We start from the raw sequence: 17,252 nt of genomic DNA on the forward strand, positions 1-17,252 counted from the left end.
GAAAATCATGGTTCTCTCTTATTCTCATCATACTCGCCATGAGGAAAATCATGGTTCTCTCTTGTTCATTATACTCTCACTAACCATGGAAGAAATCATGGTGTATGCATGTATGAGATGTATAGCAATTAAGGCAAAAGCTACATGTTTCTTTCTTCTACTCTCTATCTTACTAGCTCAAAACCTCTCATTCTTTCTCATACTCCTCTCTCTATCTCATCTTTCTCAAGCTTTCTCATTCTCTCACATCTCATTCTCATTTCTCAATTCATTTCTAACACTCTCGCTCTTGAATGTCACGGCCCCATCTTACCGGAGGCACGACCGGACTTCTCCCGCTCCACGTGACTTCTACTGATTCTCTTTCTGTCTCTCTTCTCATAACTCTTTTCTGTTAACTTCCTGTTGTAGGTCACGACCTTATCTTACCGGAGGCACGGCGGGTACTCATCCCACTCTTCGTAACCCTACTCATTTTCTCTCTTACTCTTTCTCATGTTTGCTCATTCTTCCTCACTTGCATGTCACAGCCTCATCTTACCGGAGCACGGCTGTGGAGATCACAAAGCACCACCCACTCTTCGTGACTTCTACTCATTCTCTGCCGATCGGACTCGGTCATGCATGGATTCGGAACCCTTGGCCTGTGAGTGTATTCTCTCTCTCTCTCTCTTTATCTCTCGAATGTCATGGCCCTTCTTACCGGAGGCACAGCTGGGATCACAAAGCACCCACTCTCGTGACGGTCACGCCCCATCTTACCGGAGCAACGGCTGGGGATCACAAAGCACCCACTCTCGTGACTCTACTCATCACATCACGGGTTCCCCAGCACAACCTACTCTATTCTCTTCTGTAGCACTTTTCTCTCTTTTATTCGCTAGTGCTCAATCTCTCTTTCTCTTTACTATCAGAGTGTTCTCATTTCTTTACTCTTAAGAGTTCTATTCCACATTCTCACTCTTTCTCACTCAAACTATTACTCATAGTATAGCTTATACTCAAAATTCTCTGCTCTTAAGCTAGTACTCATAAGGTAGCTCATACTCAACATTCTCTATTCTTTCTCAAACTACTTCTCAATGCACAATTAATGCATATGGATGGTTCATACTCATAATGCATTTTTGAAATGCCAATGCAATATACTCTAAAATCGATCTTCTGTACAGGTCACACTAAAAAGGGCTAACTTGCGTTATACACATCGGATTGCTACGATTTTGGTCTCGTTTTAAAGCTGAAGACAGGGCTACACGTTTATGTTTTGGTCTGAACCGTTCAATCCATAAGTGCCCAAAATTCACTTAGAAAGTCACGGCTGTGACAGGGCAGATTTCACTTAGGCATTTCCTCAAATAACTCATGTGCATACCAAAGCTCTACTTATCTATAACTTTACTCTTCTCTTTAACCATCCAAAATGGAGAAAAAATCCCTCATATAGTCATAATTCCTGCCAAGGAAACACTCCAAAAAAATATCATACAAAACTCCTCCAACTTCAACTCAATTTCACTCTCTCATTACACATCAAAAACACTTCTCATAATTAAGCATATCCAACAACTAGACTAAGCACACATCTCATCTCAATTTTTCAAAGTATAACATACTCATACATATATAAATCTCACCAAACCTACTCAAAAGATTTTCCAAATCTCAACTTGGTTGGATTTACTTACCTTGTGCTTGAGTAGTCTCTCCTAAGCTCCTACTCTTGTTGGATTCCAATCTTCTCTTAACCCTAATCATAAACTTCATAAGAATTCAACCTTTACACAAAAATCATAGATAAAGAGCTTGAATCGTTACCTTTTATGCCTTGAATCAAAACCCTATGAAAATCTACTCAAAGCCCTCAAATTCCTTGGAGAATGAATGAAAATTTGAGAGAAAAAGGAGGGGAGTTGTGGGGGTGGAATAACGAAATAAGGCTTCAAACCCTTAACACTTTAATTTTAACCACACTTTCCCATTTTGCCCTTGCACTTTCGCTAAAATTCCATCTATGTCCCTCAGTCAATTACCATATACCCTCATTTTATTGCATTCTCCATGAAATTCATATCTTTTCACTCCCCACATTTCAACTAATTTTGAGTGAAAAAACCATTTTACCATTAATGCATTTTAAGGGTTTCTTCACATTTTTCTTAAAATAACTTCAACAAATTCAACTAAGGGCCAACTAACCAAAAATAACAACATGCAAGCTCAATTGAGAATAAACAATAAACATTCAATAGATGCAACAATAATTTAACTACATACCTCAAGTGGGGCGTTACAGTGAGGATTGGTGACATGAGTTGCAGGTAAGTTTGATTCCTCTAGACATGCACATTTTGATGTGATTGTGGAATGGATTGGCTAGCCTTGCATCATGCCACGTGGATTGTTTCCGTAAGGAGGTAACCTTTAAGAAGCGAGGGAAACCAAAGTTTGTTTTTTGTGGAGAGCGTCGTATCCTTCCTTCTTGTGTATTTCACGATGACTACTAGGCGACTACTCAAGAAACAATGTCCCGCTTATCTAGCTCATTGGTAGACACTAGAATTAGTGAATTGAGGTTAGAGGATATTTTGGTGGTGAGGATTCCCGGACGTATTTCCTGAAGACCTTCCTGGTTGCCACTGATAGAGAAATTGAGTTCACTATAGATTTGGTTCCCGATTCAGCCCCTATATCCATGGCCCTCTTATAGAATGGCACCACAGAATTGCAAGAGTTAAGGTACAACTGCAAATGGGTGGATAAGGGTTTCATTAGACCTAGTGTCACCGGGGGGAGTACCAGTTTTATTTGTTAAAAAGAAAGATGGTACTTCAGATTATGCATAGATTACCGACAGTTAATAAGGTAACAGTGCGTACAAGTATCCTTTGCCACGGATCGATAGTTTATTTGATCAATTGCAGGGTGCTAGGGTCTCTCCAAAATAGATCTAAGGTCTGGTTACCATCAACTAAAGATTAGGGACACTGATATACCAAAAACAGCATTCAGGACTCGTTATGGACATTATGAGTTCTTAGTGTGCCTTTTGGCTTAACCAATGCTCCTACAGCTTTTATGGATCTAATGAATAGGGTGTTTCGTCCATACCTGCACTGGTTTGTGGTTGTGTTCATTGATGACATTTTAGTGTATTCGAGAAATGAGGGGAACATAGGAGCACCTCAGGATGGTCCTACAAACCCTCAAGGAAATAGACTCTATGCGAAGTTTAGTAAGTGTCAATTTTGGCTCAATCAGATACGTTCTGTGTTCATGTGATCTCGGCGGATGGTATTTATGTGGATCCCCAAAAGTAAAGCAGTGTTGATTGGGGAGGACCTGTCAATGTGACAAGTAAGGAGTTTCCTCGGGTTAGCTGGATACTATCGGAGATTTGTGGAAGGATTTTCTAGTAGCACCCCTTTGACCAGATTGACTCAGAAGGAGGTAAAGTTTGAGTGGATGACGATTGTGAGTGGAGTTTCCAGGAATTGAAAGTAAGGCAACTTCAGCCCCCTTACTTGCCTTGCCTTCCGGTAATGATGGATTTATGGTGTTTATGATGCATCCCCAAGGTTTAGGTTGTGTGTTGATGTAACATGGGAGAGTAATACCTATGCCTCCAGGCAACTCAGAAACACGAGATGAATTACCCAACCCACACTTAAACTCGCAGCGGTAGTCTTTGCCTTAAAATTGGAGGTTATCTGTATGGGTAACTTGTAAGATTTTTACGACCATCAGAGTTTGAAATATTTGTTTACTCAAAAGGAATTGAATCTGAGACAGAGAAGGTGGATTGAGCTTATCAGGATTATGATTGTATGATTGATTATCATCCTGGTAAGGCCAACGTAGTGGCGGATGCCCTAAGTAGAAAAACCCTGAGCGTCATGGCACATATGAAGGTGCGTTATCCCTTCTTATGGAGTTAAGGACCTTGGGAGTTGGTTGGGAATGAATGAGTCGGGTACTTTTAGCACATTTTCAAGTTAGGCCTATTTTGGTGGATCGAATCAGAGATTCTCAGTTTTGACCCTAATATATTAGTTAATGGTGAAGTAAGTGAGGGTTGCAGACAGATTTTTGATTAGGGGCGATGGTATGTTATGATAGGGAATAGACTTTGTTGCCCAATGCGAAGAGTTGAAAAGGGATATTAGAGAGGCTCATTCGTCACCTATGCTATGCACCCAGGTAGTATGAGTTGTACCGTACTCTAAAGGAACATTACTGGTGGCCAGGTATGAAAGGGAAGTAGCTGAGTTTGTTTCTAGATGCTTAGTTTTGTCAACAAGTTAAGGCTAAACATCGAGGCCAGCAATTGTCCCAACCACTTCCTATTCCACAATGGAAATGGGAGCACATTACCATGGACTTCGTGTATCCTCCCTCGTACTACATATAGCATGATGGTATATGGGTGATTGTTATTGGTTGACAAAGTCGTCTCATTTCTTACCGATTAAGACCACCATTCACTTATAGGTTGGCGAGCATCTATGTCGTTAGAGATTGTGAGGCTCATGGTGCCCTGTTTTCTATAGTATTGGATCGGGATCCCAGGTTCACATCTAATTCTGGCCAAGTTTACAGAAGGCTTTAGGTACCAAACTAAATTTTAGCACGACATCTCCACCCTCAGACTGATGGCAGTCAAGAGGACAATTCAACTTTAGAGGATATGTTGCGGGCTTGTATAATGGAATTCAAGGGTAATTGGATGTTTTTTACCCTTGGTATTCGCTCTAATACAGTTATCACTCTAGTATTGGGATGCCACCATATGAAGCTTTATACGGTCGAAAATGTAGAACTCCAGTGTGTTGGGATGAGGTTGGAGAGAGGAAATTGTTAGGCCCCGAGATTGTGCAAGACACCAATGAGAATTAATATTATCAGGGCGAGACTTAAGGCGGCTCAAGATAGACAAAAGAGTTATGCCGATAAGCGGAGAAGGGAGCTTGAATTCCAAGTGGGTGATAAGGTTTTCTTAAAGTTTCACCATGGAAAGAGGTGTTAAGGTTTGGCAAGCGGGGTAAGTTAAGCCCAAGATATATTGGCCCTTATGAGATTCTTGGAAAATTGGTAAGTAGCATACCAATTGGCTTTGCCACCAGAATTGAAGAGAATCCATAATGTCTTCATGTTTCCATGCTCCGTAAGTATTAGCAGATCCCTCCCACATTCTCCAACAACATCGATTCAATTGGATAGCACCTAACTTATGAGGAAAGGCCGTCCAAATTCTGGATTATAAGCAAGTGCTCCGTACTAGAACCATTCCTTGGGTAAAAGTCGTATGGAGAATCATGCGATCGAAGAGGCAACATGGGAGCCTGAAGATGTCATGGCGGACTAAGTACCCGTACCTTTTTCAAAGTTAGTGAAGTTTTGGGGACGAAATTCTTTTAAGGGGGGGGGGGGGGAGTTGTAAAACCTCATTCCTGATTTTAGTAAGATCATGAATGTATTTAGTTATTAATTTTTTTTTTAATTTGATTTTGGTATTGTGGTAAGATAGGGGCATTTCTGTCAGTTTTAAACCTGCGTTAGCGGGTGAAAACGAAGAAATAAATCCTGATGGTTTGCATGTATAAAGAGGGAAATTGGACATTTTTGCTAGGGAAGCTTAGTGGCGGGGTTAAACTGAAATTTAGAGAAACTGGGGGCAGAAAGAATTTCAGAAAGCTGTTTTTGTTTAAAAGAAGAAACTGCAGTTCGCCCAATGAGAAGAAAAACGAGAGCAAAAAAAGAAAGAAAGGAGAAAGAGAGACAGAAAGGAGAAGAAAAAAAAAAAAGGAGAAGAGAAGAAAGAGTGGTTTGCCGAGAGATAGAGTGAGAGGAAGAAAGAAAAAAAAAAAAAAGAAGAACAAAGGAAAGGGAGAGGATATATTAGTTTTTAAGTCTGTGAACATGCATCCAATAGTGATCTGGAGCTCATTTGCCGTCTGATCGTTCTGATTTTGGTAGTTTGTTCATGAAACCAGCTCTACATTCTGAACGGTGCAGATCGAATCCAAGCACTGTAATAGGCAGCCAATTATAGGATTAAAGAGTGAGTGATTAACCAAAAAGTGTTTAAAAAAATTTATTCCTATTTGCATGTCAAGTTATTTATTTCTATTATAATGTTTTGGTGTGCAAATCTTGAGTTAAGTATTTTATATTGCGAAAACTTATCTTGCATGTTTTGGCTGATCAAATTTTGGGTGATAATGAATTAGATCTTGTTCCAAAGTAATAAGTTTGCATGCTGCATGTTATTTAAATATATATATATGTCTGTCTCATGAAATTTGACGTTGATGGCTGCTTGATTTGGGGTGTGGTGGCACTATAGAGAGAGTTGGGTTCGGCTTATGTTGAAGGGTGGAGAAAATTATATTATGCAGAGTTTGGTAACGGGAAATGTTGGTGTTGGCTTATTAAATTGTTGAATGGAATATATATTTATTTAGAATGAGACTTTATCATATAATTAACTCTTTTCTTTATTTATGTACACATATAGGTTTGCAAAGGTGCATTTGGTGTTCTGTTCTTAAAAAAAAGGGGCTGCTGGCTTAAATTGGAGATAGTTTGCTAATCAAAGACTAAGTGGGAATTGAACCAAATCCTTTACTAAAGATTGAGTTTTTTTAAGCTTGCATGTTACTTTTAAGTTATTGCCTTTCAATCACTTGGAAATTATGTGTGAATTGAATAATTAAATATTTTGATTTCATGGAAAGTGACGGGTTAAGGTTGTTGGAATTTCATTTTTTTTAAGGTTAAATAAAAAGGGGTTAAACTGTCAGTTTTGAAACATGTTTTACAGTTTGCATTTTTAGCCCTATATGTGATTTTTGAATATTATGTCATATAGTATGATCTGTAGGCACATACGTAATATACTCTTGACTTCCATGTTACTTGAGATTATGCATGAGTATGTTGTGGTGCTAAAACCACCCTACGAAGTACCCATCCCCCAGAGATACAGATTTTTGGCTCTACCCAAGCGATGCAGGATTTCGCTGGGTATGACAGTTTCAGATTTTGGCTCTGCGCATGCGTATGACAGATTTTATTGGCTCTGCCTAGGCATTGAGTGGTCCGCTAGGTATGATAGTTTTTGAGGCTCTGCCCGCGCGATGATAGACCTTGCCAAGTATGACAGGTACGTCCCTCGCTCTGCCTGCGTGTGGGATGCCCACTAGGTATGACAGATTTTCCCCAGGGTACTAGTTGTGGTGAGAGTTTTTAATACTAAATGTTGAGATTTTATACAGAATCCGATACAGTTAAGGGAAGTAAGTCAGAGTACAGTTTACTGAGTGCAAGATGATTAGAAATAAATTATATATTGTATGCGAGAACGAGGTGGTTGTTCTATTGCATATTCATAAAATTATATTGTTGCCATGATTTGCTTGAAAATTGTTGTATGTTAGCATTATTTTTTTTGAACTTTTATAAACCTCCCCCCTTTTCCCCGCTCACTGAGTATTTCAGCTCACCCCTTTTTAAATGTTTTTCCCCCCACCAGGACCTTCCGGAGATCGTGCCGAGTAGTGAGCCTCCGCTCAGGGTTGTGCCACACGTTGACATCTTTTATGTGGGTTTTATATTTATGTCGCATTGTAAATTTGGACTTTCGTTTCAAGAACTCATGTTTTTCCATCATGTATTTCCTTTTGTTTCATATTTTGGAATGTGTAGTATAAGTGGAAAACCTGATACCAAAAGTTTCCCTAACTCTTTTCTTTTGTAAAACGAAAGATGATGCATGTCTTTTTTTCTAAGATGTTGGAAATGGAAATACTATAATGTTATTCAGGAAACGTATGTCTTTAAACAGGTTTCGTAGTTTTTCTACGTGGCACGTCTCGGGTATCCGAGTCTTGTGGGAGCGCCCGGATCCTACGGGATGAGGAAATTCGGGACGGGTTGTGTCATACGCTGTTTCGCAGTTTCCCCTCTTATGGGAACTATTCATTTCGACATATTGCCCAGGCATTTTCCGCAAGCAAGGCGCACGATGTTAGAGATAACTGTTCCAATATTTCTGTTGCACCAGATCCAGCCAAATCTTCATGCAGATCTACTCCTGTTATCTAATCTGTTAGTCACTTAGTTTGTTTTTCATTTGTTAGTTTGTTATTTATTTAAACTTCTGTTCAGATAATTAGTTAGCTATTTAAACTTTTGAATTCTTGAACTTATCTGTAGATGTATTTCAAATACCTTGTAAACTTCTATATATATCAGTACACACCAGAGAGCTGGTAATCAATTGAAACCAGACTTTTTTTCACTTCTGACTTGGTATCAAAGCAATTCATTGCTCACGCAAATCGATCCATATGGCCTCATCTAACTCCACTCCTGCTTCCTCTTTTGTTATCCCAAATATTACCTCACTTGTTTCTGTCAAACTTGATGGAACAAATTACCTGAATTGGATCACCCAATTCACTCATGTGCTTAGAAGACATGACTTGCTAGGCATTGTTGATGGGTCTGAGATATGCCCTAATCAATATCTTGTTGATTCCACTGGGAAATCTATGTCTGATCTCAATCTAGATTATTCGGTTTGGCAGATGAAAGATCAATTTATTTTGGCATGGTTAAATGCCACTCTTAGTGAGAAAATTCTGTCTACAGCTTATGGACTTACAACCTCTAAGATGGTTTGGACTCCTCAGTCGAAATCTCGCATTTCTCATCTCAAAAGACAACTCCAAACCTTGCAGCAGGGCATTAGATCATGTTCTGACTATTTGCTCTTGGCCAAGAGCTGGTCTGACCAGCTTACAGCTGCAGGCAAACCTGTTGATGAGGAAGATTTAATTTCCTATGTTATTGGTGGTCTCAACTTTACCTATAACCCTTTTATCACCTCACTCAATTTTGCAACCAAAGATAAATCCATTTCATTTGATGATTTCCAAACTGAATTACTCAACTATGAGCAATTGCTTGACTCTCAGACCAAAACACTTCCCAGCGAAGGTACCCAATTTGCCTTCTTCACAAACAAACCAAAGGTTCCATATGGCAAGAAACCAAAATATTTCAATCAGCAAACCAAGCCTTCCACATACTCTCGACCCACCATTAACTCCAATTCTGGCCACAATTCTCCCAAAACTCCATCATCTGCAGTCCTTTCCCTTCCAATAAATTCCCACCATGTCAAATCTGTGGTAAGCCCAACCATCAGGCATTGGATTGCTACCATAGAATGGATTTTACTTACCAAGGCCGACATCCACCAGCTCAATTAGTAGCTATGGCAGCACATACACATGTCACACAAGAAGCTGAACAACCATGGTACCTTGATAGTGGAGCAAACAATCATATCACATCTGAGTTGGGGAATCTAACTTTGCAACAGTAGCCTTACCAAGGCAATGACAAGGTCACTGTAGGGAATGGAGGATGCTTGGTCATCACCAATACTGGTTCTTCTATGCTTCTTAACTCTAAAAACAAATTCCTTTTGCATAATATCTTACACTGTCCTCATGCATCCTCTAATTTGCTATCCATACAAAAATTTTGCAGTGACAATAGCTGCTACTTTGTTCTAACAACTTCTAATTTTTTTGTCAAGGACCTATAGACCAAGAAAATCCTCCTGCAAGGGCAGAGGGACGGTGGTTATATCCTATGTATCTCAAGCAGATAAAGCTTAACTTATCAAACTCAAAAACTGCTCACATTTCCTCCTTCACTGCATTACAAGGGGTCCGAGCTCCTATTCACATATGGCATTCCAAACTTGCTCATGCCTCTGAGTCTATCGTTTCTAGAGTTGTTAGGGAAGCTGTTCTTCCTATTTCTGGTCCTGTAAAACTCAATAAAGTTTGTGAGTCGTGTCAAATTGCTAAGAGTCACAAACTCTCTTTTCTTGAGTCCAATAACAGATCCACTCATCCTCTTGAGTTAATACACTCAGATGTTTGGATCTTTCCTGTTTCTTCAGTTAGTGGTTGTAAACTTTATGTTTTATTTATTAATAATTTTTTGAGATTTACCTGGTTGTTTCCCTTAAAGTATAAATCTGATGTATTTCCTTGTTTCATCATATTTAAACAACTAGTTGAAAATCAATTCTCTTGAAATATCAAACAATTACTCACTGACAATGGCGGGGAATACCTTTCTACTGCTCTCCAAAGCTTTCTATCAACCCATGGCATCCTTCATAAGCTAACTTGCCCTCACACATCTGAGCAAAATGGAATTTCAGAAAGAAAACATAGACATATAACTGAAACAAGTCTATCTCTTTTGGCTCAATCTCAGCTTCCATCTTGTTACTGGGTTGATGCTTTCCTCACAGCAGTTTATGTCATCAATAGACTCCCCACACCAGTCCTCAGCAATCAATCTCCCTTCTTCACTTTGTTTAGCAAACAACCTGATTATTCACTCCTCAAAACTTTTGGTTGCACCTGCTTTCCACTACTCAGACCATATAATTCCCACAAATTAATCTTTAGAAGCACAAAATGTGTCTTTCTCGGGTATAGCTCAAATGAAAAAGGGTACCGCTGTTTGGACTTAAAAACAAAGAAGGTTTACATTTCTAGGCATGTTATATTTGATGAATTGAGCTTCCCTGCTTCTGCTACAAAAGATCAAGCTGCTGTTACTTTAACCTTGCAGGAAAATCTTCACTCCTCTGTCAGTCCTTCACCATCAGGTTCTCCTTCTAATTTCTTACCATCTATTTTAATTCCTTCATTTACTAATTGTGCACCTCCTGATTTATCCACTTCAGTTTCTCAAACATCACCATTATCTGAACCTTCTACCTCTCCCTCAAGCCCATTTCTCTTGACTGAAACACCTATTCCTGATACACCACCTGGGCCCTTTCCTAGTGAATCACCACCTCTATCTCCTCCTTCCAATCCATCTACCACCATACCCATGCCTACCCTCCCCTCAAATCAAATTATTACCCGTTCCAAGACCAACACCTCCAAACCAAAACAGTTCCCAGACTACCAGTTATACCACTCTACCAAATATCCACTACACACCCTTTCTGCCATTACATTACCTAATGAACCTAAGACCTATAAAGAAGCAGTGAAGAACTAGCAATGGTTTGATGCTATGCAAGCTGAACACCGTGCCCTACTAGCCAATCAAACCTGGACTTTATGTCCTCGACCTTTGCATAAGAAAGTTGTGTGAAATAAGTGGGTGTTTAAGCTAAAACAGAAATCTGATGGGAGTATTGATCGCTGCAAGGCCAAACTAGTGGCAAAAGGCTTTCATCAAATTGATGGGGTGGATTTTACTGAGACATTTAGTCTAGTTATTAAACTAGCCACAATTAGATTAGTGTTGGCACTAGCTGTCCATCACAACTGGTTTATTAGACAACTTGATATCTCTAATGCTTTTTTACATGGTTTTCTTGAAGAAGAGGTGTATATATATGGAGTAGCCAGAAGGGTTTGAGGATCCTCATTTTCCTAATCATGTGTGCAGGTTACACAAGTCCATCTATGGACTGAAGCAAGCCCCTAGAGCTTGGTGCTTGGGATTATCCCAAGCCTTACTTGCTCTCGGGTTCAATGGCTCAAAAGTTGATTCATCACTTTTCACATTCCACCATAACAACATCTCTGTTTTTGTACTCATTTATGTTGATGATATCATAGTTACAAGCAATACTTCCTCATCTATTGATCATCTCATCAATCAACTTGGTATTGATTTTGCTGTGAAGGACCTTGGGCCTCTATCTTATTTTCTCGATATTCAGGTCACCAGTACCTCAGAAGGGCTCTATCTCAGTCAAGGAAAATATGCCATTGACTTATTACATCGCACCAAGATGGCGGGGGCAAAACTAGCTTATACACTGTGTACCTCCGGAACTAAACTCTCAAGATTTTCGGGGGACCCTCTCACTGATCCAGCTGAATATAGAACATTGGTGGGTTTTTTTACAATATCTTACACTTACCAGGCCTGATCTCTCATATAGCGTGAATCAACTTTGTTAGTTTCTCCATTGTCCAACCACTGACCATTTGGTGGCAGCTAAACGAGTCTTGAGATACATAAAGGGTACTTTACACTTTGGACTCAACTTCAGCAAGGGCACACTTCATCTTAATGGTTATTGTGACTCGGATTGGGCAGGTTCTCCAGACGATAGGAAGTCCACCTCTGGCTATTGTATATATCTTGGACCATGTCTTATATCTTGGTCAGCTAAGAAATAACCAGTTGTAGCCAGATCAAGTACTGAAGTAGAGTACAGATCTATGGATTTCACAGAGGCTGAACTTTACTGGATCCGAATGCTCTTACAAGAACTCCACATGCCACTCTTGAATGCTCCCTACTTATGGGTGGATAATGTGGGTGCTCCAGCTCTCTCTTCCCATCCAGTCTTTCATGCTTGTACTAAACACATCGAAGTAGATTACCACTTCATTCGGGAAAAGATCTTCAATAAAGATATCCAAGCTAGATATATTTCCACTGCTGCCCAACCATCTCACATCTTCACCAAAGGTTTAACTTCATCTCAGTTTCTGTTTCTTCGTGACAAGTTGATGCTTCGTGACCTCCCCATCCACTTGAAGGGGGATGTTAGAGATAACTGTTCCAATATTTCTGTTGCACCAGATCCAACCAAATCTTCATGAAGATCTACTCCTGTTATCTAATCTATTAGTAACTTAGTTTGTTTTTCATTTGTTAGTTTGTTATTTATTTAAACTTCTGTTCAGATAATTAGTTAGCTATTTAAACTTTCGAATTCTTGAACTTATCTGTAGATGTATTTCAAATACCTTGTAAACTTCTATATATATCAATACACATGAGAGAGCTGGTAATCAATTGAAACCAGACTTTTTTTCACTTCTGACTCACGAGTCCTCTACTAAGTGATGATAAAACATATTGAAATTAGTGTCTTTAGAGAGTGTGATTAGATAAGAAAAGATTTACTCTATTATTTTGGATTCTACTGACATTGCTGTATTGCCATCTTCACATGGGCTGAAATACATGAAACTGTTATTATCACGATCTAGTTCCGATTCTGAATTATCTTAATATGTATAGGAGAGCAAATCAACAGAGAGAATGTTGAATCTGATAGAAAATGCATTCTGTGTATCTACCACATGGATTGACAGATATAAAAAATAGAACCACATGGAAATAAATATTGATTTTAAACCAATATTGTACAAGCTAAAGTATGAACAAGACTATTACTCCGGATGGTGTTGGGTGGTTGATATAGTTTTGAATTATTTATAAGCATGAAATCTTTTAAAATTTCCACAAGTGATCAATTACAGGCTTTTAAGAGAAAGTCACTTTGTTATATGGACTTGATTATGGACCTCTATTGTAGTCTTGAGAAGCTTCCTTAATGGGCCTGACAAATTGACAGTTAGAATAATTCTAAATGTATAAACTTTATATATAAACTGACGTGGTACAAAAGAATTGACGAGCACATGTTAAAAAGCAATTAAATTAATGTAGATAAATGATATTACAAGAATAGAGTTATGTTACATTATTTTGTGAATAAGAATTTATATGCTCAATTTGCACATATATCGACATGCCTATTAATGTAACGTTCATTAGTCTTTCTTTAAGAATGAAATTAGTATCGTTTTATAAAGAAATCATATATATTAATAGAAACTTAAATTTCACCCATAAGAGGTTAGTTGAACAGCCAAGTTTATGGTTTGCTCTCACAAAGTCTAGGGTTTGAATCCTATCATGGACATCTATATAATCAAAGCTCATTATTTTTTACTTCTCAAAGATAATAAGGTTCTATATATTGCAGTTGAATTTATGGATTATTAAAACAGAAAGAAAAAAAAATTTGATTTAAAAAAAATACTTTTAATTATAATTTGATAACCATGTGTTTAGTTAAAAGCAAACTTGCTCTTCCGCTACCATTATTTATTAGTAAGACTTAATGTTTGGTCTTTCCTTGGATTAATATAGTGTTAATAATAAGGTAATTGTATTACTCATCCCCTATATTTAATTTTACTTTATTCTTATATTTACTTGTATAAAACTATTGTAACACTAACACAAAAATTTGACATAATCTATACGTATTTAATTTTTGGATTTGATGGATTGAGACTTCTTTCTTTGGATCAACTTTAGTCTTAAGTAGCACGATTCTTTGGTCAATTATCCTTAATTACTTCAGGTCACATCTACAAGAAGTCAAGTCGGCTTGTCTCAGGTCGTTATTTGTAGTACTAAAAATAGTCTTATCGATATAAATAGGGGTAGTATAATTTCTTTTAATTTATGAAAGTTTTATTTTAGATGTGATTTATAGAACTTTATATCAAATAAAGGTTTATCACTAAGTGGCAAGAGTCTTATTTAAAACATTTATATTAAATCTAACAACTAGAAAAAAAAATTATTATATTTTATTGGAATTTTTCTCAACACCTAATATAAAAATCTTACGGATACCAATTTCAGTAAGTTATTGTAATACTGCTTTCTATTGCTATTTTGAAAAGAATGAATGTCTACTTACTAGTTGAATAGAGTGAGTATTATGAGGTAAAATTTAAAAATTAACAAAAAAAAAAAAAAAAAAACCCCATTAGGTTTGCTAACTTAGCTAAACACCCTAATATATAAAAATTTTGTAAAATAACAAAAATACCCCTATCCACTCACAGTGCCAGATTCCAGTCACCACCACTGGAATCTAGCTAGAAAATGGCGTTAGAACATAGACTGGTCGAATTTGGCCGCTCGTGTGTCGATATGGCATTTTCCAACTAGATTTATTGTGGATTTGATCGGAAAAGGTCAGATCGGCGAATTACCGGCTAGCTCCGGTCGTTTCTATACCGTTATGGTAGATTCCGGTGGTTGCTGGAATCTGGCAACTATGGGTGAGTGGGGGTGTTTTTATTAATTTTTTAACTTTTTTCCAGGGGTGATTATTAAATTAATAAACTTAAAGGGCCTAAAAGTGATTAAAAAATAAAATAGTATTTCCCAAATAATTAAACAAACAAGTATTTTGGGAATAGAATAGGGAATAGGATATGAAATATTAAACTTGATCATCAAGTAGTTTGATAGAAATTCTTGGATGTATTACTCAAGATATCCTGAGTTTGAGTCTCTCAGTAGCTATTAAATAGGGATCGACATTAAAGGTTTTACCTAACTAGTAGTTCCAAGGTCCCAGAGGATTAGTTTATATGCGTGTAAACTGGTCCAACCGTCCAGGTATCCCATTTAACAAAAAAAGAAAAAGAAAAAAAATCATAATTTCAGAATTGCCAAAATATTGTTATGTAATTACATTAATTCCATGTGTGGTTTAATTCAGTTAGAACAAGAATACAAGTAAAATGTGGAAAAGAAGTTATAAATTGATATACAGTAGATAAATTTAAGAGAACTTATGGGAAAACTATTTAATTATGTATTATATATAATTACTTATGCATAATGTAGTAAAATTGGATATTTTATGAAAACCACCGTAAACCACCAATAATCACCATAAATCACCACAAAATCCCTGCCCATCCACTGCAAAAATCACCTTCAAACCAACCTTAAACCATCACAAAAATCATCTTACCATAGATACTCACAAAACCGCCGTCAAACACACATAAAAAAATTAAGAAGAAAACTCACAATCAAACTCCCAAAGACTAATGAAATGACCAAGCCAATTTCTTGTGGCAGCCATTGGAGCCGGGAGCTGCTCTTTGTAGTGCCGCCATGCAGATCGTGGCCTCCAGGTAAGCTCTTCGCTTCAGCACGGGAGCTGTTGAAATTTCATTCTAATTAGCTGAAACTGAAGATTGGTTGGGTTTCTCGGTTTAGATTACAACTTGAGTGTTCAGTAGTTAAACATGAAATGCACCTCCGGTTCTATGATGGATAATAAGTTTTCTTGTATTTTTTTGGCATGGATCAATTATGGGCAGATGTTGAAATATGGGGTTGTTCGAATGCATGACTTGGTACAGGACATAATGAACTGGGAAAGATGTTATTTGAGTGGTCGTCTACAGAAACCGGTGAGCCTTCCTGATTTTTCCCTTTTTTTCTCCTATGTTTCTTCTTTTAACTGTATTATGCAATCGACATTTCTTCCAAGCTGGCTGAAGATCTTGTCTATTTTATTGGTTTTCGAATTGAGCGCTTTAAAAGGTTTTAGACATAAGTAAATGTGTTAAACCCAGAGTGAAAATTGCTGTGCCACAGTAATCCTGTCTTTCCTCAGTTATTTAGTGCTCAGTACCTGGCAGATTTAACCCTGGATTAACAATTTTTTTTCTTTTAATAATAATCTGCTTGTTTTATCTTTATCTGATTGTGTAGGAACAGGACTACAATAACATCTGCATGGATAAATTGCTAGACGTCATGCCAACTAGTCATTATAAACCACCAATCATTGTTAGTAGCATAGAATTAGATATTGTAGGCTGCCCAGCTGCCAAGTGTAATGTTACAAAAATGTACAGATTGACAAACAAGTGTGGTTCATACGTGTTATGTCTGAAAAAGTAGGGTTAACGTAGAACCCTATCAGTGTAAGCAGTCAGAGCTTAGGTAAGTCCAGCAGCCATTCAGATATAGCCACGTCGCATGTTAACGTGGGTGGCATGCTCTTGTCAGTGTCATGGGTGCGCGCCAAATTGACTAAAGGATGGAGATGGTCCACATGTCCAATCCTTGCACAAACCAAGGAAATCACTCGACCAGGTGAGCAATGAGATGCAAAGAAGGATTTGCACGGTATCTGCCCCCTTTTTACAGATTCAGTAATCATTGTCTTAATTCATCACACTATAAATAGAGGGCTACTCTCCCGTTTGTGGGATTAGCTAATTTCACTCTGGAATTGCTCTCTTGTATTCTTGTACTCTCTAAACTATAAATCAGCTCGCCAGAAACAACCTGATCTTTTACATAAATATAATATCAGTAGATGTAGGGTTCACTTCCTTAAGCATCCGAACCACTTTAAATATTGTCCTTCATCCTTTATTCAATCCATTATCCCCTTATTCACGTATGTCTTTTGAGTTAGTTCAATATTTCACACGTGCGAGTCGTTCGTGTCAAAATCAAGTATCAACAATAGGTTGCTTATATTTCATTTGATGTGTGATCACATCAATGGTAGGAGAATATTTTATTTTTAGCTGATTACCCTTAATTCC

The sequence above is a fragment of the Pistacia vera genome, unplaced genomic scaffold, assembly GCF_008641045.1.
Source record: "Pistacia vera cultivar Batoury unplaced genomic scaffold, PisVer_v2 Contig567, whole genome shotgun sequence".
NCBI classification, from domain to species: domain Eukaryota; kingdom Viridiplantae; phylum Streptophyta; class Magnoliopsida; order Sapindales; family Anacardiaceae; genus Pistacia; species Pistacia vera.